The 24,660-nt window shown below is 35.3% G+C and overlaps 1 pseudogene; it reads right to left on the bottom strand.

Annotated features, from left to right (window-relative positions):
- Positions 1-6,166: 6,166 nt before the first annotated feature.
- Positions 6,167-15,711, bottom strand: LOC114406106 (annotated as a pseudogene).
- Positions 15,712-24,660: the final 8,949 nt, after the last annotated feature.

Genomic DNA, 24,660 nt, shown 5'->3' with positions numbered 1-24,660 from the left:
AAATAAATAGAGTAAATAATAAGTTATAAGTACCTCTAGCTATAAATAAAGACGTGTTAGGTGAGTTTTCACATTGATGATGCCTCCTTTTACTCTCAATTTCGATATGTGGATTGTCGTGAAATTTTAATATGTGGTTCGCGATTTAATTCCTCACACCTTCACCGTTGGGATTTACAAAAGAATGACTGTGAATGGAGAAAGATGCATCACACGTAGGACCACGGAATGGAGGCTTCAATCCCTTCTCCTTTTCTCTAATGTTTGGGAACCCTAACAAAGCAACCGAAGGAGGAGTTCTAGAGAGCACTAAAAATGCCACAATTGATAACAGAGAACGCTTGAGTGACTACATCGAGGTGAGGGATGAGTTATTCACAATTGGGGATTAGTGAAAACATGTGTAGGGATCTTTAGAGTATCAATTGGAATGGGTTTTGGGGTGTTTCCGTAAATTTTTATTTTATCCTTATAATTATAATTGTGAATTATATATGTTTGATAAACCAGTTGATGTCCCAATGAGAAATTGCTATGAAATTAATGTGTTCTTGTGTTGAGTGTGAACCCTTAAAAAATTGAACTCTTTTTATTAACGTGAATTAAATTCTAAATAATATTATTCAATAGGGGTGTTCAAAACCAAACCAACCCAAACGGAAAACCGCAAACTGCAAAAAAAACCTGAAATCCAAACCAAACCGCGAGTTTTTGGATTAGTTTGGTTTTTTTTTTATAGAAACCGAGCGGTTTGGTTCGGTTTCGGTTTCTAGCTGAAAATCTAAACCAAATCGAACCAAACCGCATATTTACATATTATATATTTTTTTTAATTTTTATTTTAATATGTGTGACATTATCCATTAGGTGCGAATTGCGTTTCAATTTCACTATTTGCGTTTCACTTATTTCTGTGTTGCGTTTCACTTACACACTACTGATTACACAAAAACTTTTAGCACTGGAGGTAGAGTGCTTAGTTGTTACAGGAGTTCTCTTACCCCAAAAATTGTTGAAGCTTTAGTTTGTACACAAAATTGGTGTCGATCTTCCCCATTGACAATGGAGGATGAAGAGTTCGAGGATGAATTTTATAATCTTGAACAAGGTATTTTATTTTTATTTTAAACTCTTCTAGTTGTTTATTATTTTTTGTGTAATTTTTCATTCATACTAATTAAATTTTTTTATATATTTTTAGAAATGGAACCAATCCCACAATTGACTGAAGATAATTCAGATGTTGAATCTGATTAGAGGTAATTCAAATCTGGGATACTGGTCAAGAAAGGTCACACTTTGTCATCAATTATTCTCTTTTTTATATATAAGTGTGATTAAGGATTCAATTTGGTGTTCATGGGTTGTCTTGATTTTGCAATTGAATGGTGGGAGATGCTGAAATATCATATTTTTCTTGGATTTGGATAACTGGATTGTTGCCTTTGATCTTGATGATAAGATTACTAATCAACTTACAAAGGATCGATTGTGTCATGTAGTATATAACTATATATATGTTGCTGGTTAGGGGAGATTTTCAAGAAAAAAATTATTGTAGGGGAGATTTGCAAAAATTTATGTTTGATTAGTATGTGAAGGTGTTTGTATGACATGATTTGTTGTTCTAGTCAAAGTTATTCTATGAAGCATGAATAGATTTGGATTTGGATTTGGATGACACATTTCCTTTACATTTTCAATTCAAAGATAATAGTACTGAGTACTGATTGAGTATTAAAAGAAATATTAATTCTTTGACTGTTTTAATTTTTGCAGAATGAAGAATGAAGGCTTGGATTGTTTGACATGCAATTATTGGAGACTAAGGATGAAGAATTGGAAGATTAGAATCATTATTCATATGTTTTTATGTTTTACTTGAATTATTGTTGTAACAGATTTTTATGAATTATTTGGATCTATTGAGTGTTTTATGTTTTTATGTTTTACTTGAATTATTGTTTTAGCATATTTTTATGAATTACTTGAATTATTTGACTGTTTTATGTTTTTATACTTTATTTTCTTAAGGAATATTTAGATCTACAACATGTTAATTTTTATTATGATTATAAATAAGATTTTATAATTTAAAAAAAAAACCGAAAAAACCGCCCAAACCGCACCACGAACACCCCTATTATTCAATGACTTATTTTATACAAATTATTATCTTGTTCTAATTTTCCACAACGATGATCAACATGTTATGTATATATATTTATTGTAATACTAAAATAATAAATTAAAGAAAGTTATAAGATTAATGCCTAGTGGTAATTTCTTTTGATGTAATATAAAATTAATTGTTATAAAAACTCTTTTGATTAAAAATAATGTAGCTTGATTTACTATATATATATATATATATATATATATATATATATATATATATTGTGTCATGCAAATATGATTACTGTATGATATGTATATGAGTTATGAGGTGTAATAAATTATTATAATGACATTATAATATTCTTATGGAGATTGAGTAGTACAAAGTGGAATGTGTCAATTTGCGAGAGACATGTAAACATGAGATGATTGATTGTGACATTATGAGATGTTAAATTGTGGGCATGATATTTGGTTGTGAATTAGTGTGTATGTTTAACACTTATGTGACAATAATTATGTTGTAAGCTGTGAATTATACAATAACTCGAACAGTGTTGATATTGAGAAAATGTTTATGCGCAATGTTAAAGAGAAAGTGTAGGTTTCCTATTTAGGAACCAGTGTTAAATTGTAGCGCAATGTGTTGAACGTGTTTAAAACAGGAGTGTGAGGTCGTGGGTATTGTATAATTCATTAGTAGTGTCTATAAATTGAATTTGTGATGAATTGTGGAATAACATGTTGCTTTGAGATTATAATATTGTTATTGAAATTGAGTATAAGTGCAAAGTTGAATATGTGTTAATATGTGATATACATATAAACGTGTGATGGTGGATTGTGATATTATGAGATGTGAAATTGTGAACAAGTTTTAGTTGTAAATAAGTGTGTGGTTAACACTTGATGTGACATTACTTGTGTTGTGAGTTGTGTGAATTATACAATAACCTGACCAATGTTATATTGAGAAAAGTGTTGATGTGCAGTGTTAAAGAAAAAAGTGTAGGTTTCCTATTTAGGAACCAGTGTTAAAGAGAAAGTGTAGGTTTCCTATTTAGGAACCAATGTTAAATTGTAGCGCAATATGTTAAACGTGTTTAAAACACGAGTGTGAAGTCGTGGGTATTGTATAATTCATGAGCAATGTCTACATGCAAAAAAATTATTTTAGGGGTTAGACCTGAATCAGGAGGAAGAAGCCCTGATGGACTCTTCGGAGTGTAGGCTTTGGGGGTAAATATACCCGGTTTGAGTGCTCTTTTAAGCCTGTGCCGATCTCACATGGTTAGAGCATTCTCGCAAAACAACGTGACCCTGACTAGTCTCCCTATGATTTTACTTAGTGAGAGTAACCTGACATACCCATGTTGTGGTGTGTCTTGTTATGTACTCCTAAGTGTCCTAGGGTGGTTTTTCACTAACATGGTACCACATTGCATATAGGTTTGAGTCTTAGCATAACTATTGCATACGCTTGCTAATTATTTATTATGAAATTGATGTGTTATTATGTTTTGATCGAAGTGTGTGATTCATGTGTAATGTAATTGATGATTGAAAAGTGAAGTTTAAATGACAAAGTGGTGGAATTACGTGAGTTATGTTTAAGTAAGTTATATTTCATTTATATGATATGTATATCTAGTTGTCTTGTTTCTCTATTAGTTAGAAATGTGATAACTCACTCCCTGTGTGTTGTTTGTGTTTGGATCATGTGATGATCTTGAACTTTGTGTTCGGGGGAGCAGATGACTAGGTGAATTGCTTTAAGAAATCTTGTGCTGAAGGACGTCGGGACACAATGGTCTGATAGGATGTGACATTGGGATACAGGTTTCTATATTAATTGTATGAAGTGTTAGGTGGCCTTGTTTGAGTCGAGATGACTTTATTATTTATTTGGACAAGTTTGAATATGATGTAAAAGAAAGTGAATGCAAGCCTTTTACCTTGTAGAAATGATTTTATTTAAATGTGTTTTAAATTTTTTTAATTAATTATGATTTCTTTTCCTTTTATTAGTACATATATGTATGGGGTAGAGGACGTCACAGTAGTACCATGTCAGTGGAAAACCTCGTCGGGCTCCTAGGAGTACATGACAAGACAAATCACACACTAGTAAGTCATGTCACTCTCACTAGGTAAAATCATAGGGAGACCAGTCAGGGTCATGTTGTTTTGCGAGAATGCTTCAACCATGTGGGATCAACACAGGCTTAAAGGAGCACTCAAATCGGGTATATTTACCCCCAAGGCCTAGACTCCGAAGAAAACATTTTAGCACACAGACTCTATTTATGAACTGTACAAAACACATGACTCCTCAATTGTTCTCAAAATAATTTTATCTCGTCACGCTTGTGATTAAACTCGTCGGGTCCTTATAGTGGTTCTCATCATAATACTCGTCACGCATTAACTCGTCGCCCTTAAAGGGTCTTATAATCGTGTGATTATACGATTCATAACTTACAACTCAAAGCATACAACATCTTAATGCAGATATGTATTACAAGTCAATACATACTCAATTTATCACATACAGTCGGTCTCAATCACAATGGTATTATCCCAAAGTAGCATGCTATCACACCTCATGAATCATATACACTTTACTTATGAACTATGCAATACACACAACTACTCAATTGTTTTCAAAATCATTTTAACTCGTCGCGCCTCAAAGTGATTCAACTCGTCGGGTTCCCATAGTGGATCCCATCACAATACTTGTCGCGCAAAAACTCGTCGCCCTTAGAGGGTCTTACAATTGTGTGATTGCACAATTCATAGCTCACAACTCAATATATACAACATCTCAATACACATGTATCTCACCATTATCACAAGGTTCAATTTGTCACTTACTCACAATTTGAATCACCATTTCATAAGCTCAATATAACAATTCATACAAAAATGTTTCTCACAACACAGAGAGTAAAATCTCTCAAACAATTTCACATAATCATACAGAAAGAATTATAATACAATAAACATCCCAAAATAAACCCCAATTTGATCCCCTAAGGATTCCTACACATACTCATTCTAACTCCAATTGCGATAAACTCATCTCTTACCTCTAAGCAGGTTCACGTGTGTAGTCCGACAATGATAACGAAATCTCTAACAGTATCCTAAGATTCCTCAAGCTTTTTCTCTGTTTGTTCTATTAGGGCTTCCAAACATTAGAGAGAAGGAGAATAAATTGTAGCCTCTATTTTACTGTCAATGTGTGAGGGACGTTTATCTCTCTGTGGAGATTATTTGGCAAACCCCAACGGTGGATATGTATGAAAATGGATTCCAAAGGTGGTGTTCAAATTTCACAACGATCCAACGGTTAACGAATCTAAGATCATAGTTTTACTGGGATAGGTTTTGGGTCTTTGCGGAAAAAGAGAACATTACGATGCAAAGGACATTTCTCTCACCTCCAACATTTTTCGCAAATTCCAACAGTCAGAAATGAGTTTTGAACCTGGTTCTCAAATTTCACGATGATACAACGGTTAACGAGTCCAAGGTTTGAGTGTATGCGAACAAAAGAGAGGCTTTTAAGAGGAGGAGAAGAGAAAATGAAATTGAGAAGAAGAGGAAGTCTATTATTTATTTAATTATAAAAATCTCATATTTTTTCTAAAACTCTATTTATTTTTAATTAAAAAACTTTTTAATTTATTTTATGAAAAATGAAATGTTACATCATTCAAGTGAAAAATTCAACGATAAAAATTTTAAAGAGTTTAATTGATAAATATTGACCGTATAAAATAATTTTATACCGTTATTCAATTATAAACTACTATTTGTATAACATTTTTATGTGAATATTATAAAAGTTAATAAATTTTCCATACTTGACATATTATAATTGAATGACTGTTTAAAACTTCTATACTATCCGAGCATGACCCTTTTTCTCAATTTTAAATTCTCTCAAGTTGATTTGCTATATCTTTATAAATATTAAAGCAAATGCAAATTGACATGATTGCAATATAGCAAACCAATTTGTAGCGAAGCTTATAGAGAATGCAGTATTAAGGAATGACTGATTTCATCGTGCAATTGTTACCCCCACGGGAGTGAAAGTCAAACCATCAAATGTCACTACTCGTAAATGCATGGTGAAAAGAAACCCTCATTTTTCCTTCATAGATGGCAAAAGTGCTTCAACCTTTAACTACACATTGGTGATTTTATCTCGTGTACTCAAAAGACACACTTAAAACTAGTATTTCTTAGCAGTAGAGTAGACCAAAAACTAATACTACTGGAAATTGTTACGAGGTTCCCCTGGTGCACGCACCAAACGTCCGTTTTGAAGCAGGTGAGCAGGGAAGGGGGATTGGCAGCTGCTGATATGTGATTTTAAGCGCAGTATGTTTGGAGGTGCACTTCTACATCTGGGCACCTCAACTCCATAGACAGTAGTTTGTCATCATCTTTCAATGTTGCCTTCCCATCACTAGAGATCTCATCCATTACATCTACTGAGTCATGAAAGAAAGCCGTGTTAAATGAGTTCCAGTGCTTCTTGTTCTTTAAATGTGTTGATTGGAAGTCCTGGCTAATAACATGTAAATGTAGTTGTCGCATTGATGGTTCCTGCAGAAGGTACAAACGAAAAAGATTTTATCAGCTAATGAAAAAACATTTTAAGTTTACAAATGATGCATAGCACTTGCAGTTACTTGAAGATGAACCTTCTCAAACCTCAATCCTATACTAACATGATCATGTAAATTTTTTAATAACTTATTTTTTTCACAATTTTAAATATGGAGTATTTCATTCAATAATTTTCCTTGTTGAATATTACTGCTAATATTTATTAGTGATAGCCTTGAGTTATTGATTAATATGCTTAACCACAAAAGAAGCCATCTTTAAACTCAATTTTTAATACAAATCCAATTTAGCCATCACCTAACACACTGTCTCTGCAAAAACTCTCTAATAGCTTCAATAATTGAAACATACTTATGATGATTATGGCTGGATGCATGCTCATTATGTGTTTTGATAGAAGACATAAAGTACCAAAGTCACTCATTAATCAACCGCCAAGGAACATTTTTTTCCTTTTTAAGGTGAGGGAGAGCCGTAGAGGAAAAATAGTTCTTGAATATATATTCTGCATACCATGTGATATCCAAGACGAAACACCAGAGCAGCATTCTCATTCAAGAACTTCTCAGCCCACTTTAAACCCACATCATGCATCTTGTTCAATAACTGAAGGTGCTCCTTTTGGACATCTGCCAGGCAATCAAGACCCACAGTTCGTGCCAACACCAGAACATGCTTCTGTGCCTGAAAAACACAAGTAAATCCAGTTTGTTACATTTGCAGAGTCATGCACGACACAAAAGTTAAAAAAGAAAAGGGGCTAATTCAACCTTGGGATACATATCATTCAATACAACAGCATCATCGGAAATTTCAAGCAAGTCATCCTTATGCTTTTCTGGATGCATAACTATTTGGTGAAGAGCTTGAGCCCATGATCCCCATGCCTTACTCATGCTCCTCTCAGTTCTTCTATGCTCTGAATCAACATTTTCATCCCTAGAATCAGTAAAGGTCAATCCAGAACCATCCTGAGTCCCCTTGTATTTCTTGCTTTTTGCTGATCCATGATCAACATCTCTTTTACTCTTTTGATCTATTTTTGTGAAATAATTTCTGGAACAATTAGACTGAACCTGCAACATTAAAGACTTCCTTTCAAGGTTTTCAGTTTTTCCAACTGGTTGCCATGTCAGGTTTGTCACAATAGATGCAAAGCCTTCAAAAAGTGAAGTATAAGCATCTTGGAGAATTTTGCAGCCTTTATTATAATCATTATTTAGACAATTTGGTCTTTGTGGGTTCATATTAGGTCCAACAACATGTATTACATGGGTTACACATTCTCTAGTGAACAAAGGAGAAGATGAAGGTAGAGGGGCAACCGCAGCATTCCCAGGAGAAAGAGATTGTACTTTTTCTTTTGTTGCAGACTCCAGTTCAGGACCTGCAGCACTAAAAATTGCTGCATTAACACCTCCACCTCCAGGATTTAACCGCCTGCAAAGGAGTTTTCACTTAACCAAGAGAAAATTTGAAATATGGCAGGTTTATCTGACTGAAAATATAGTTTATACAAGTTTTAAGCGCGGAACTGGGGCCTGGGAAATAAGTAAAAATAATGAGATCCATGTCAATCAAGAAGCCGGCATTGATGTCAACTGAAATAGTTAGAATGAATGCCCAAAACAAAGGCTGTTTAGTTGATTGATTGGCAGCTGAAGTTGCATGACATTAGATAAAAAGAAAACACAATAGATTCGTAACTGGTAGATAATGATAATGTAGCATTTGATCATAAAATCACAGTCGACAGAAAATTCCTTATGTGAGTTCAAATAAGTAGAGACTGAGGCAATACTAACAGATACAAAATGGCGTACCATTTGTTTAAATTTGTTTAAATTACTTTTGTAACTGCATATTTTGTTTGTTTTTCTTTGTTTCAGTTATGGATTAGCCTAGTCAATAAGTGGTTCCTATACTTTAGGAGCAAGTCAGTTTTAATTTTCTGTTTTGCTGAAATCTTGTTATGTGATTAGTTTATGTTTTGCCATTTATTGTATTGCTGCTCAGAACTCTTCGATTCAGAATAAAATCATTTTATTTCCCCCACAAACGTATTGTCTCTCTTCTTCTTTCTTTATTATATTTTTTTTCTGCTATAAAACTTACAATTGGTATCAAGAACTTTTTTCTTAGAGGGACCTGTGAGTGAACCCAATACAACCCACACACACAAAAAAAAAAAAAAAAAACAAAGCCTATAAACTTTACTTCAATTCATCAAATAGATGGATTCTGAAACTCCTTACACAGCACTAGCACCGCCTGTGTTTGATGGTGATAATTATCACATCTGGGTAGCAAGAATGGAGGCTCACCTGAAGACAAATGATCTCTGGGAAGCTGTTGAGGAAGACTACGAAATTATTCCTTTACTAGCCAATTCAACTATGGCTCAGATTAAAAATCAAAAGAAGAGAAAAGCTAGAAAGTCAAAGGCGAAGGCTACCTTGTTTGCTGCTGTTTCACAAGACATTTTCACCAGAATCATGATAATCAAATCAGCATTTGAAGTCTGGAATTTCCTCAAGGATGAATATGAAGGAGATGAAAGGATCAAGGGAATGCAAGCCATGAATCTGATAAGAGAATTTGAGATGCAAAAAATGAAGGAGTCTGAAACAATCAAGGAGTATGCAAACAAACTTCTTAGCATTGCTAACAAGGTGAGGTTGCTAGGTTCTGAATTTTCTGATTCAATAATAGTTCAGAAAATACTGGTGACTGCCCCTGAAAAATTTGAAGCTTCTATTGCTTCATTGGAAAATACTAAGGATCTGTCAAATATTACATTGGCAAAACTTGTAAGTGCTATGCAGTCCCAAGAGCAGCGGAGGTTGATGAGACAAGACGGTGCAGTTGAAAGTGCTTTACCAGCCAAGCACCATCATGCTGAATCCAGTAGAAAGAAATATGTCAAGAAGAACCAGCCAGCAAACAGCGAAAATAGTGCAAACAACCAAAACAAAGGTAAGGGTAAAAAGAAAAATTATCCACCTTGTCAGCATTGCGGAAAATTGGGTCACCCACCATACAAATGTTGGAAACAACCAGACACAAAGTGCAGCAAGTGCAATCAACTTGGACATGAAGCTTTAATTTGTAGAAGCAAATTTCAGCAGTATGAAGCCATTGCCCAAGTTGTTGAGCAGGAGGAAGAAGATTATATTTTTGTTGCAACATGTTATTCGATGAGGAGTAGTTCTGAATGTTGGTTGATTGATAGTGGTTGTACGAACCACATGACATATGATAAGACTCTATTCAAGGATTTGAAGTCAACTAATGTCTCAAAGGTCAGAATTGGGAATGATAACTATATTTCTGCAAAAGGGAAAGGAACCATTGCAATTTCAATGTGTTCAGGTACCAAAATAATATCAGATGTTCTTTATGTACCTGACATTGACCAAAACTTGCTAAGTGTAGGTCAGTTGATTAAAAAGGGATTTAAAGTGTCCTTTGAACATCAACACTGCCTTATCTATGACATTGCTGGCCGGGAAGTTCTAAGGGTTAAAATGAGAGGTAAAAGCTTCTCATTTGATCCAACAGAGGAGGAGCATGCAACCTATTTCACTCAAATTACACCCACGGAACTTGGGCACAAGAGACTTGGTCATTGCCATCTTGAAAGAATGTTAAACATGAAAAAAAGGGACATGTCAAAAGGTCTACCAATACTTTCTCATAGTTTGCCAAACTGTAAAGCTTGTCAATTTGGTAAACAAAACAGAAAATCATTCCCCAAATCAGCTTGGAGAGCCTCTCAAAAGTTGCAGCTAATTCACACTGATGTGCCAGGACCTCAAAGAACACCATCATTACAAGGTAATCTCTACTTTATTCTTTTCATAGATGACTTTACAAGAATGTGCTGGATTTTTTTCTTGAAATTCAAGCATGAAGTGGCTGAAGTATTTGTGAAGTTCAAGAAAATGGTGGAAACTCAAAGTAGCTGCAAGATTCAATGTCTAAGATCTAACAATGGGAAAGAGTATACATCAGCAAAATTTAATCAATTTTGTGAAGAAGCTAGAATTGAACATCAACTCACAGCCCCTTACACTCCAGAGCAAAATGAGGTTAGTGAAAGGAGAAACAGATCAGTGATGGAGATGACTTGATGCATGTTGCATGAGAAGGAGTTACCTAAAACATTTTAGGCGGAGGTAGCTAACACAACAATTTTTCTGCAAAATCGGCTTCCAACCAAAGTCTTGAAGGATAAAACTCCATTTGAGGCCTGGTATGGCTATAAGCCTTCACTAACTTTTCTTAAAGTGTTTGGTTGTGTTTGTTTCGCACATGTTCCACAGGTTACAAACTTGACAAAAAGACAATTTCGGGCATCTTTGTGGGTTACAGTTCAGTTTCAAAAGGCTACAAAGTGTATCATCCTCAAACTAGAAATATGACTGCTACTAGAGATGTGCACTTCAATGAAGGTCAGCAATGGAAATGGGACAACTCACAAAGAACATTTGAACTATTTGACAACATTAATGATAATCATCCTGGACAGCAAAGAACAGAGTTGTAGCAAGATGAATTAGAAGATGACCCTCTAATCAGAGGCAAAAGGCTGCTTTCTGATGCTTATCAAGGATGTAATGTAGCAATTTGTGAACCTGCTAGCTGTGAGGAAGCACAAAAGGATCTAAAATGGAAAGTTGCAATGGAGGAGGAAATGTCCACAAAACAAAAAAACAAAACATGGGAACTTGTTGATAGGCCTGAAGGTAGAAAAGTCATTGGAGTTAAATGGGTTTTCAGAACAAAGCTTAATGCAGATTGCTCAATCAACAAGCACAAGGCCAGACACGTAGTTAAAGGGTATGCACAAATTTTTAGTGTTGATTATTCTGACACTTTTGCTCCTGTGTTCAGATAAGATACAATTAGATTGATGCTAGTAGTGGCTGCGCAAAATGGCTGGAAAATATTCCAACTAGATGTCAAATCAGCTTTTTTAAACGGAGAACTACAAGAAGAAATATATGTAGAGCAGCCAGAAGGATTCATGAAGCAAGGTGAAGAAGATAAAGTTTATCTTCTCAAAAAGGCCCTCTATGGCCTAAAACAAGTGCCAAGGGCCTGGTATAGCAAAATAAATGATCACCTATTAAGCATTGGCTTTGCAAAAAGCTTATCTGAGTCCACTCTTTATGTGAAATATAAGGGAAATAACTTTCTTATAGTTTCTCTGTATGTTGATGATCTTTTAGTAACTAGAGATGATGCAAGGCTAGCTAAGGAGTTCAAGCAAGAAATGATGCATGCTTTTGAAATGACTGATCTTGGTCTCATGACTTATTTTCTTGGAATTGAGATCAAGCAAAGTTAGAACAAAGTGTTAATCTGTCAAAGGAAATATGCAAAAGAAATTTTGAAAAAGTTTCAAATGGAGGAATGCAAATCTGTTAGCACACCAATGAATCAAAAGGAGAAGTTCGGCAAGGAAGATGATGCTGATGAAATTGATGAAGGATATTATAGGAGCTTGATTCAATGTCTAATGTATCTCACTGCAACAAGGCCAGACATTTTATTTGTTGTAAGTCTCTTGTCTCATTTTATGCATTGTGCAAGTGAAATGCATTTAAAAGCTGCAAAGAGAATATTGAGGTATGTTAAGGGCACTATTGATTATGGTGTCAAATTTGAGAAGAGTCAAGAATTCAAGTTGTATGGATTCTCTTATAGTGATTGGGCTGGATTCGTTGATGACATGAAGAACACTTTAGGATACTGTTTCAGCCTAGGCTCGGGAGTTTTCTCATGGTGCACAAAGAAGCAAGAGATTGTAGCACAATCCACTGCTGAGGCTAAATTCATAGCAGCAACAGCAGCGGTAAATCAAGCTTTATGGTTGAAGAAAATTCTATGTGATTTACTTTTATAGCAGAAGAACAAAACTGAAATTTTTGTTGACAACCAGGCAACCATTGTTATTGCAAACAATCCAGTGTGTCATGGGAAGACTAAACATTTCAACATCAAGCTCTATTTTTTGAGAGAGATGCAGCAAAATGGAGAAGTGAACTTAATTTATTGCAAGTCTGAAGATCAACTGGCTGACATGTTTACAAAGCCACTGCCTATCAACAAATTTGAACTCTTAAGGCAAAGAATTGGAGTTTGCAATTCCTAAAGTAAGGAGGAGTGTTTAAATTTGTTTAAATTACTTTTGTAACTGCATATTTTGTTTGTTTTTCTTTGTTTCAGTTATGGATTAGCCTAGTCAATAAGTGGTTCCTATAATTTAGGAGCAAGTTAGATTTAATTTTTTGTTTTGCTGAAATCTTGTTATGTGATTAGTTTCTGTTTTGCTATTTATTGTATTGCTGCTCAGAATAATTTGATTCAGAATAAAATCATTCTATTTCCTCCACATACGTATTGTCTCTCTTCTTTTTTGTTTATTATATTTTTTTCTGCTATAAAACTTACACCATTTAACAGTCACAATGGTCAGTAATCACACATGTACGTGGATGAGGGTCATCTTCTTGTGTTTATTAAATTTTTAATTCAGATTTATTGACATTAATGTTAAACGGAATTACATATACACTGAAATCATAGAAATAGAACCTTACCAGTTGGCAGCGTTAGCAATGACATCACATCGCAAACCTCCCCTGGAGTAAAGATGCGTAATGTCCCCAACATGGGTAAAGAACTTTTGGGTGTCAATGTTTTTTCCCGCAACTTTAGCCTTAACTAAGGACAAAATCTTTGATTTATGAGAAAAGTCAATGAGAACAAGTCTAGCATTCCTAAACTTATTTGAGAACTCTGCAACCTTCTCAACAATGATATCAGCTGCCTTCTCATGGTTGAATTGGAAATCAGATGTTGAAATAGATGGAAATACCAGAGTGGGAATATCATCCGGAGAAACTTGATTGGCATGGGAACCAGCAGAGCCAACTGCTTGGCTTTCTACTTCCTTCATCTCTGAGTTGGCATTATCAGGAATTGAGGAAAGTGTTTCCTTGTCTTTGCAGCAGGAATTATTTTTACCCAGAGTCTGGGAAGTAGGGTCTTCAATGCCACTCTCTCTAGATGCAGCAGCAACTGAGACCTCTGCTTTTTTTAGGAACATCATTATACCAAGTTGAATTTTGGAATCTGGATTCTTCTGGCCAAAGCAGCCATGTGGAAGACTATCCAGTGGCCCAAGTGTGCTGTATGTATTAAGAGCATTTTTGACATCACTCTCATTCTGACAAAATGTTATCCGGCTAAAACCTTCACTTAATTTGGGAAGCTCTTTATGTTGAAGCATTCTATTCACAACTGCAGCAGCTTTTCCACCCTGCAAATTTCCTTCATGCCCAGTTCGTTTGACTGATCAAGAAATACAAAGCTTAGCAGGAAGATAAAGTACAACTGCATGGACATCTATTTGGGGTCCACCACCAAGCTTTATAAATTCTGAACGCTGTTCTCTGTCAAGATTGCACCTATCAATAAATACACTCTTCCCATCCTTCAATGCTCCAGTTGCACTGCTTAGGCAATGAGCTTTATTTCCTGCTTTACCATTTCCAACAGTTTCCTAAAGCAAACGAATAAACAGTATAGCCAGTGTTAGATAAGATCCAAAGCCATATTGGGTGAGCCTGTTCCTTCTCTCTCTCAGTAGAGGTGGGGTAGAAGCAAAGGCTGAGACTTGTCACAACAGTACAGTTACGGTGTTCATAGTTTTAGACTTTTAGTGGAAGTAACAGTCCATGCAGACATGATTAAGGTTGTGTACATATCAAACCCTCCTCAGACCCCCACAGTCTTTCTTCACATGGGAGTAAACTTGAGTATGACAAATCCTCCCCAGACCTTGAAATGGGTTCAGCCTTGTGCACAGGGCTTCCCTTTCGAGGATGGGTTGAGGCACAGCCAAACCCTTAACCATGACCAAAAAGTACTTTAACAGAAAACAATAGTATACATCGTAATTTTTTGTTTTTTGTTTTTACTTATTATCAATAATATACTTCGTTAAAACTATATTTTAACCATGAAATATGGGCATATGTATTATGTTACAATAGCATTCTCTTCCAAACGTACTCATAAGCCCTCATTCAGGCAAGAACTGACACACCCAACAAAACACATCAATACCCCACGATCTTTCACATATATGCAAACGATCAAGATCAAGATCAAAACACAAACACTCAGACTAATCAAGCAAATAAAAATGTGAAATTTTCCATCAATTCTCTGCGACACACTAACACCCCTAACTTGCTTTCATCGTTTTAAATTGCAGTTTCCATTGCGTTACCATTACCGAAACCTTGGTCAAATGCAGAAGCAGCAATTTCAGTATTGCAAAACCTTAAAAGTTAAAAGCCTTATAAACATTGCGACCATGATTGCGGTCGCGAACAGCAACTTAAAAACTACTGTAAAACCTTATTCGTTTCCCTTTCATATTATCCGATCACAGTTATTACCGTAGTAAAAAATAACAACTCGAGAGATGAAAGTGAAACCCAGTGAGACATTTCATCGAACACATAGAAGGAAGTGAACCAAACCTGGCAAATGCGGACCCAGGGGCGAGTAGAGACGCGTATTACTTCTTCGCAGAAGGTGGACTTCCCACTCCCAGGTGCTCCCGCCAAGATCACCAAAACGGGCTTTCCCTCTGCGTTTAACACATCGACACACACACAAAGTCATCCAAAGGGTTTCAATTTCTGTGATTCATTTTGTGCACGAAATGGTAAAGGTTCTAGAAGGAAACCTTTGGGTGCAGAAGCTTCTTCCACGTCCATCGTGTGCATCTTCAAATTCGAGCCTTTTTCGTCAAATTGTTGTGAATTTAGATCGCAAGCAATGGAAACATTATGTTATGTTGTATGCGAGTTTCGGGGTTGTGTTGGATTGGGTTCTGTGCAGAGGATATTGATACGCACCATGCAATTAAAATATATAGGTTATTAATTTTAGATTGTAATTTTTTTGGTTCTTGTTTAATCCATAAGTTGGTTCTTATCGATTCCACCTTTTTTTAGTGACTTTTCTTTTATCGCAAATAGGTTTAAATATTTTTTTTATATAATATAATCTATTTTTTTTATTTTTGTTCTTATATAAGATGTGTTTATTTTATTTAAATATATTTTTTTTTATTATTGAAAGAATTTATAATCTTCAAAGAACAGAAAATAAAATAAACGCATTTAACCTTCCAATAAAAATGAATGAAGGAATGCTCCCAGACAGATTGTTGTTACTGATATAGGGGATCTCTAATCTAGAGGATGTCACATTTATGAATTCATCCAATTAACTAAACTCATTGTGGAAAGCAAAATTGCTTGCAGTGATGGGATGTAAAAAGGGATGGAGGAATGCTCCCAGGGAAAGAATTATAACTCAAATCAATATAGACAAGATTGAGCAGTCCTTCAAAGTGAGATGATGGGATTATATCACTTAAATTATTATGAAAAAGGTCTAAGTGGGTAAGATTTTTCGCCATACCAAAGGATGGCATTGGACCTATGAAGCTGTTAAATGACAGTCTAATTTATTTATTTATTTAACGACCTACTATTAATAGTCATTTTAGGTGGTTCAGGGTGATTCACCATATCTGGCACTTAAAATTGATTCTAATGACGCTTTTCTACTTTCTTGAGAATGATGTTTTTCAACTTTGTGCTTGAGAGATTGGGATTTTACTTCGTAAAATTATATTTGTTGTCACTAGGATTTTATATTTCTACTAATCGGTAATCCGAGCATACACACGAGTTGTTCGCTAAATGATTTTCGACGAAAGAATTAAAAAAAAAAGATATTGTAAAAAAAGCAGAAAGACTAACATTTATATTAAAGAGTTCTATATAATACAGTTCATTGATTGACAAATGATACAAGATAAGCACAAAGATAGTTCTAAACAAAGATAACTAAAATTGTCTGCCAAAATAACAAAATAGATTGAATAACAACAGTAAAACCTAATCTATGTCGCTGTCGTCCCAATCTATTTCGCGTCTAATAACAACTTCTCAGATTTTTTTGTCACGCCTATAGTAGAATGACAGTTCGTCTCCATGGCTAAAATCACTTTCTTGAAGGAATTTATACCAAGATTGAACGACATACTTATCACCAATCCCCTTGTCAAGCACGATTACATTCTATTGTAGTGGAGGTCCGAATCTTTTGAGGATTGTCATGTGGTCACCACAGTGGATTAGACATTGTGTGACAGAGGGTGAAAGTTGCTATAGGGAAAAAAAAGTTAAGCATTGAAATTAACATTTGCATAGAAGATATAAACAGATATGAATATTTTGCTAGTGGATACGGTGCCCCTAGCATGGATTGGGTGATTTGATAGGTCCAGATATGTTTCCTTGAGGCGTGGCGTGGTCTTTTGCATGCCTGTTGGTGTAATGGTGGAGTGAAGTGGAGGTCAAATTTTGAGTGGTGGTCGCAGGCTAGGAAATTTATGGTTATTGATTCATAAATCTGCAATTCTATCCTCAATGTTGTTAGGCCATCAACAAAGAAAAGTTTTCCCTTGTGTTTCCTGACTCGAATTTCATAGTTGGCCCCATCATATTTAAACTCAACGAATTCTGGATAATCTGGTTCCCATTGCCGGTGATAAAAAGCTGGTATCTCTATGGCGTCCTGCAAGGAAAAAAAACTATTTTAAAAAGCAAAGACAATATGAATAGCAGCAACAGCAAAAGTATGCAAAGGAGGCATTTGATTTTACTTTGTCACAATGGAACACAGCTTTAAATTGCAATATTAATGGTCGTCTGATAGCTGGGAATCTAAACTGCAGTGCGATGAAAAAAAGAGGAGTTAGCATTTATGGATTCTAAGTTAATAACAGAATTCATTTTTGTTGATGTTGCAAAGAAATAGAGACACAATTTCGCAATACTAAAGTTTGAGGTGTAAATCAGCATTCGGGGAAAAAATTTAAAAAACATGCATATTGACTAATTCGATTGGGACAACATAATACGAATGAAGGTGACAAAATTAATGTCTGTAGCCCTAAATTGGGGTGTTGCTGCAATGGAGTAGTAATTGGATTTAAGAGTTCTGAATTAGGATAATCAAAACAACATAACAAAAGATGCATATAATATAACACCTAAGAAGTTGAATCCAACACATGAAAATAAGCAAAAGAGAACATGTGTAATTAATGCAGAGTAATGAAAACAAAAGATGAAACCATGGGTCAATGGATTTAAGCATTTATTAAACGGAAGAAAGTTTGAGAGGGCAAAATCAGCGTTATGAAAAGAACATAACAGAGGATGTATATAACCTAACAACTCAGAAGCTTAATACAATACTTGGAAATAATGCTAATAGAACCCAACAAAATGCAATAGACACTCAAAACCATTTAACTTAATGTTCTTTCTCTTTTGTTTAGCCTGTAGCATAATGGAACAGGATACTGATAGGCTGTTTTTGCGTACATGCATAATTGAAATGTTATTGTAGATGACATGCTAGCTAGGGTCCATTGGCAATGGCAATATAGTAAGATCAGTTTAAATTATTGGATAATTTTACTCGTTAGCAATGACACATTCAGAAGAATTCACAACATGATGGATAAGAAGTTTGAGTGTGTTATATAGATTTCAGCATAATAGTTAAGAAGTTCAATAGAAAATGTGGAAACAAATGAAATAGAACAAAACTAAATTAACATTTAAAGAATTTAATAGCGTTGGTGGTGTTAAAGAACGGTTATTTCTTACTATCTATTTAAGAATACTCTATCACAACCACGAGAACAGGGTTTTGAATTAGTATCAGGAAAATCTCAAAATAAAACATGCATTGCTATAAAAAGAGAACATGCATGCAAAAAGAGTGAGTGGAAAAAATGTGGATTTAAACATTGCTGACATCTAAATATGTGTGGTTGAAATAATAACCGGTGCAATTACTAAGGTAGATGATAACGTAGTAGGTAAGAAACCTAACAGAATGGGTGGAAATAAACGAAATAGAAGGCGGGAAAAATGAATTAAGGGTTTGGCACATGAAGAAGGTTGAGTGACAAAGTAGGAAGTCACTGTCCATGGACAATCATGGATTCAAAGCTAGAAGTCTGGAATATGTCTGTCCTAAATTGCAAGTGGAAAAGTCACAAATACAGATGGCAAGATGTTCAATTTTGGTTCAGGATATGCATGAAAAATATAAGCAAAGGCAAGGAAAAAATCACCAAATGAATACACATCCAGTGAGGTATTCGGTTTAGATTGACCTTGCTTGAGCCAGTTGATGAACCAAAAGTCATGGCGGCAATCGCGTTGAGAGAATGATTTCCTTAGAGTTGAAGTGGAGGTCGTAGAAAAGGGAAGCGTGGTTTGGTGGTGTGAGGTAGTGGGTGATGGAAGGGTCATTGCTTTTCCGAGGGTGTAACTAGCGGCAAGTTAAGTGGTTTGGGAACTGTGGAGCATTGAATGCTACGTCTAAAGATTGGACGTGAATGGGTAGAATAATCAGTGTGAAGGTCCGTGGTGGTGGAGGCAGGTGAAGAGGTTTTTTGATTGTTGAATATAACAAAGATTTTGACACAATTTTTTTATTGTTACAAATACAATTGTCGTTATCAAATGAATGATGTGTCTAATGCTGAAGTGGGTAATCATTTGGGAGACATAACATTTTGTATGGGAAATTGGTTATCTAAAAAAAGAGAAATGGTTCTACTAAAAGAGCAACAATAAGTGTATTATCCTACTAAAAGAGCCACAATAACATATAGAGTTAATTTGCTGAATGGTAGTATTTAAATTGAGATAAGTATTTAAGTTTTTTTTTCTGCAATTCATGAAAGAAATGTTTCATTTGCAGTTTATGAAAAGGAACGGAAATTTAAAATGCAATAAATAAGAAAATGTACTTCATAATGGAAGACTGGTTATTTGAACTTCATGAATTGTAGATTGGCTCATTTGATGATGTTTTAACTGTATATCAGAGATCATATGAGTAAGCGGCAAATATAATTGTGCATAGAATCAAATTTGGAATCACTAATAAATTGGATTTACCTTTTAATATTTGTAAAGACCTCTTTAAAAACCACATTGGTGGTTGAAGTCTTTTTTTTTTTTTGTTATGATCATGTATTAAAAGTCGAAGTCTTTTCTTTGACTTGACCCTTGATAATGCAACATATAATTGGCCATGTGAAAAAATTGGTTTTGGCAAGTAAAGTCCAACTGAAGATAGGGATTGTCCTTGGGATTTGTTAATCGTCATTGCATAAAAAAGCATTATTGGAAATTGTCTCCTCAATAGCTTAAAAAGCCATGGTGACTGTGAAGATGACATAGACATTCGTGGGATATAAACATGATCTTCGCTATTTGTCCCAGAAATTATGTCAGCTACAATAACATGTTTTGCTAGCCTTGTGACAATTAACCTAGTACTGTTACACAACCCTTGAGTTTGGTCTAAGCTCCTTAAGAGCATTATAGGTGTTCCAATTTTGAGTTTAAGACAATAATTGGGTAAGCCAGATGTTGTCAATGAATTAAGAAATTCGGTTGTGAGTGAGCAAAAATGACAACTTTCAATGGTTTCGGATTTGTCAACTGAATCAGAGCTCAGATATTCCACTTGTTCACCTATGATTATTTTAGACATAAAAACGCAAATTCATCAACAAAAAATGTCAAATCCAGCAAAGTTGCAATATAAATCATTATTATGATTTCGTCGGGACTAAAAGATGAAAACCACAATAAGATAATTTAGTATATGATCATCTGGTATCAATGTAAGTATATAATCATTAACTTTTTGTACTGTTTCATTTGTAGAAGCTAATATTGCTCTGGATTGGAAGTATTCATGATCATTGTGATGATGACATAAATTTGGGAATGTAGAGCTAACTATACTATGAATAGGATCATTATATTCTGTGATTAACAGTTCCTGTGGAATTTCAATAATAGCATAGCCATCATTGTCATGTCCAATAATACCATCACCAATGTCTATAATCCATTGTGCAAAAGCCGCAGTTTCTTCTTGATTTGTTGCTTGCATGTTGTTTTGTAAGCGCATGTTTTTTGTCAGCCTCAAGATCTGACAATGATCCCATAGATAAGAGGAATTAATTGTTGCATTAACAATATCAGAGTGGCTGCCTCTTGGAATGACTGGCAGGATTTGCCGAAAATCTCCACCAAAGACCATTACTTTACCTCCAAAGATTTTATTGTCCCTTGAGTTGTGTTTGATGATATCTCTAAGGCTGTGATCAAGTGCCTCAAAACAGAATTTGTGAGTCATGGGTGCTTCATCCCAAATGATCAGACTTGTCTGATTTAATAGTTCAACTAATTGAGTTCCTTGATGGATATTGCAAGTTGAGTCTTCAAAAACTGGAACTGGAATTTTGAAATTTGCATGTGCAGTTCTACCTCCAAGCAATAATAGAGAAGATATACTGCTAGAAGCAACCATACACTACTAAAAAAAACAGCTTTCTACATCGCCCAATTAACATCGGTTATAGCTAAAACCGATGTTAACGAAAGCGCGGTGGCATTTTTGTAAATAAGTAGACTTAGTTAACATCGGTTTTTCCAAAACCGATGTTAACTACTCCATAGTAACATCAGTTATTTTAATAACCGATGTTACTATGGAGTAGTTAACATCGGTTTTGGAAAAACCGATGTTAGTATGCGATTGTTAACATCGGTTTTGTAAAAACTGATGTTATCGAGTCGATGTTAACATCGGTTTTATTATAACCGATGTTACGTAGTTGATGTTAACATCGGTTAGTTTTAAAAAACCGATGTTGTTATAATTATAAATTAAACTTCTGAAATTGCATAACCCGCGCTTGAACCCTATCGTTCTTCTTCTTTATCCTAGCGCTTGAACCCTATCGTTCTTCTTCTTTCTCCTTTTGAACCCTATCGTTCTTCTTCTTTCTCCTTATGTCAAAGTCGCCTGCGCTTCCGTGACTGCAACCACATTGTGGAGATCGTGTTTGTGGAGATCGTCTTTGGCACTTATCCATTGCGGTACGTCCTTTCGTTTTAACATTAGGCGTTCATCGTTTTAACATTAGGCATTCGTCGTTTTAACCCAGGGCTTTATTGTTGTTTCTCCTTCTGCCTTAGTTCGTGTTTGTCGCAAACTGGGCTACGCTTCTATGACTGCAACCACATTGTCGAGTTCGCGTCTGTGGAGTTCGTGTCTGCGCTTCCATCGAAGGTATGTCTCTGTTGTATGTTAATGATGAAAATCCATTGTTCAATGGTGTGTCTTTGTTGTGATGTTTCAAAACCCTAGTTAGGCACAAAGGGTTAATCGTAACTGAATGTGTAGTGATTTAGGACCATATGTAACTTCCTTAAGCAGTTATTGCAGAATAAATTATGGAGTAACAGCAGGGGGGTTAGGCAGTTTTTAGTGGGTTTTCAGGAAGGGAGACATGAGGCTATCAAATTTACATAGAGGGTTTCAGGGACATAGCTTTTTTTTTTTTTTGCACAGCAAAAATCAATATATTATATATAAAGATCAGTACTAGGTGTACTGAAAATAAGATAGGAATACAAGGCAAAAAGAGCCTAAACCCCACTAGGGAGAAATAGTAGATAGGACAACATACAAAGCAAACCCAACCCCTTTAAGAAAAAGCCTCCTTCAGATTAGTTGACCAGAAATTAAAATGCGATTGGAAACCCTTCTCCACACACTTGAGCCAGGACCAGGTGTGGAATAGAGCCTCATCCATGACCTTTTCTGGATTAAAAGGCTGATTATTGAAAATCATGCCATTTCTGTGATGCCAAATGGACACTGACAAAGCTATCCAGAGAAATTCCCATCTCTTGACTGTGTAGCTTGGCCTATTCCACTGAGAGAATTGCAGAAAATGATTCTTTGGGTCAGTGGGGAAGGGACCCACTCTATTAACCCATCTCATAGGCTCCCACCAGAGACTCCTAGTCTTGGAGCAGTTGAAAAAAAGATGATTGACAGATTCTTCTTCAAGGTCACATAAGGGGCAACTATATGTATGCAATGACACTTGCCTCCTTCTAAGATTATCCCTAGTAGGGAGCCTGTTCTTGAATAATCTCCATGAAAAAGCACTATCTCTTGGGGGAATTTTCAGACTCCACATGATGTTAAGAACCCTGTCCTCAATAGCACTAGCATGACCCTCCTACAGCACTTTGTGGAATATAGGCCATTAGGATCAGACTTCCAACAAAGGAAATCCTTGCTGGAGTGATTGATGTTGCCTGACTCGATGTCAGCTATAAAATCAGCTACCATGTCAATTTCATGGTCAAAAAAGTTCCTTCTCCATGTTAGCTTCCATTCCCATCTCTCTTCCACAAAATTCCCCATAGAATTAATTGAGGAGGTCTGCTGATTGCTTATTAAAAATAGAGTGGGATTAATTGAAGGGGCACATTCCGAGGCAACATTACAGTCAGCCCATAAATACTGACATATCCTCCTATCAATGGCTTCGATTTTTGTTTCTTGGATACATAGAACATCAAGATTGTTGGTCAAGGTCATTTTTCTGATGGCTGACCACTTGACACCACTACCCAACCCTCTAGAGTTAAAGGATAAAATATTCAGGAGTCAATATTGTCCTTTCCCAACACAGCTGTTAAATCTGCTGTATGTTCACTAGCAACCTTATCAGTCTCAGGGACAAAACTTTGATTTACACAGAGGGTTTCAGGGACAAAGCTTTGATTTACATATTGAATTTCATCCAAATTTTTGACAAGTCATTGTTACTTCCATGAATATTGATATTGTATCATGCTTAATTATATGCATTTGCTTATTCTGATCATTGTGTGTTGTGTGATTATTTCTTCCATGCAGGTACATGATTCCTATTTGTTGTGAGAGTGAAACGATGGGCAGCAGCACCAACTGAGGTGAGTTTATATTTCCTTTTTTTTGTCTTTATCTTTGTTAGTTTGTTATATAGTTTTTATTTTATATGTTTGAGTTTTAAATGTGTAAAAAATAGAAATAGAAAGGTCTGGTGATTGCTTAGGAATTCCTTGCTGTTTCATGGCATTCCTTTTGAACCTCAAAAGGTGCTTATGATGGCCTTTGGTTAAATTTCTGATTATATGTATTGGGGTCCTTGTGCTGGGTTATTGTTGGGTTTGTTTTGCTTTTTGGAAGGTGGCACTTTTGTGTCTTGTATCTTTTATTTTCAGTACCTGTGGTACTGTTCTGTTTAATATATTTTTTTTGAACTGCAAAGATAATTTATATTGATAATTAGAAGTACCAGTGGTACTACAGATTACAAAGACACATTTTTTTTGCACAGCAAAAATCAATATATTATATATGAAATTCAGTACTAGGTGTACTGAAGATACAAAGTTAAAAAGCAAGACAATTACAGTCTGCATCCCATTAGGAGAGACCGAAAATAGCCCACAAAAATACAAACTCATCCCCTCTAAGAAAGAACATCCTTTAGATTGGTTGACCAGAAATTAAAGTGCATTTGGAAGTCCTTCTCCATGATAACTTCCATTCCCACCTACCCTCCACAAAATCTCCCATATAATTGATTGATGAATTCTGTTGTTTACTTATTAAATATAACTGGGGATATTTTCCTTGGAGAGTACAGTTGTCCTCCATCCATTTATGCTTCCAGAAATTGATGCTGGACCCCCTTCCCACTCTCCATTTTAAATTATCAGTTAAGCATTCATTGTGATGCTGCTGGAAGATACTCTTCAAATCCTGCCACCATTGGGAAGTGAAATTCCTCCTTCCACCACAAATCAACTCCTTCCACCCACCATACTTAGAGATTAA

Source organism: Glycine soja, chromosome 3 (genome assembly GCF_004193775.1).
Source record: "Glycine soja cultivar W05 chromosome 3, ASM419377v2, whole genome shotgun sequence".
Lineage (NCBI taxonomy): Eukaryota > Viridiplantae > Streptophyta > Magnoliopsida > Fabales > Fabaceae > Glycine > Glycine soja.
This window is presented reverse-complemented; position numbering and strand designations above follow the sequence as displayed.